The following is a 477-nucleotide window of genomic DNA, read 5'->3' as shown; positions in this document are numbered from 1 at the left end:
GGTTGGGGGAGGACACCGTGTGAGTAAAGAGAGACAGAGTTAAAGGACAGAAAGAGTGGGAGAAGAAAAAGTGACGAGAACAGGAGGGGGAGAAAATTTTTTTGAAAGAGGGAGCAAGAAGAAAAGGAGTCTTTCCTAGCGTCCTGGAGAGTGAGAGCCCGAAGGAGCGGAAGCGATCCTGGGGGGAAGAGGAGCGCAGGGAGGGGAGGAGAGAGGAAGGGCGAGGAGGGGGAGTGCAAACTAGAGGAGGGCGAAGGAAGCGAGGCGCGACACTGCTCGGGGAGAGGAGGGCAGTGCGGAGCGCGGCGCGGGCAGAGGCAGCTCGGCAGCGGAGAGGAGGGAGCGCGGCGCAGAGAGGAGGGGCTTGCGGCCCCGTAGAAATGTCAATCAGAGCCCGGAGCCCCGGGAATCTCCGCCAATCTGTTCGGACCTGACCTGGCTCCTCGCCGCCGCCGCCGCCCAAGAGCAGCACAACAG

Source organism: Tupaia chinensis, unplaced genomic scaffold (genome assembly GCF_000334495.1).
Source record: "Tupaia chinensis unplaced genomic scaffold, TupChi_1.0 Scaffold000235_1, whole genome shotgun sequence".
In the NCBI taxonomy this organism is placed as follows: domain Eukaryota; kingdom Metazoa; phylum Chordata; class Mammalia; order Scandentia; family Tupaiidae; genus Tupaia; species Tupaia belangeri.
Note: the sequence above shows the minus strand (reverse complement) of the source record.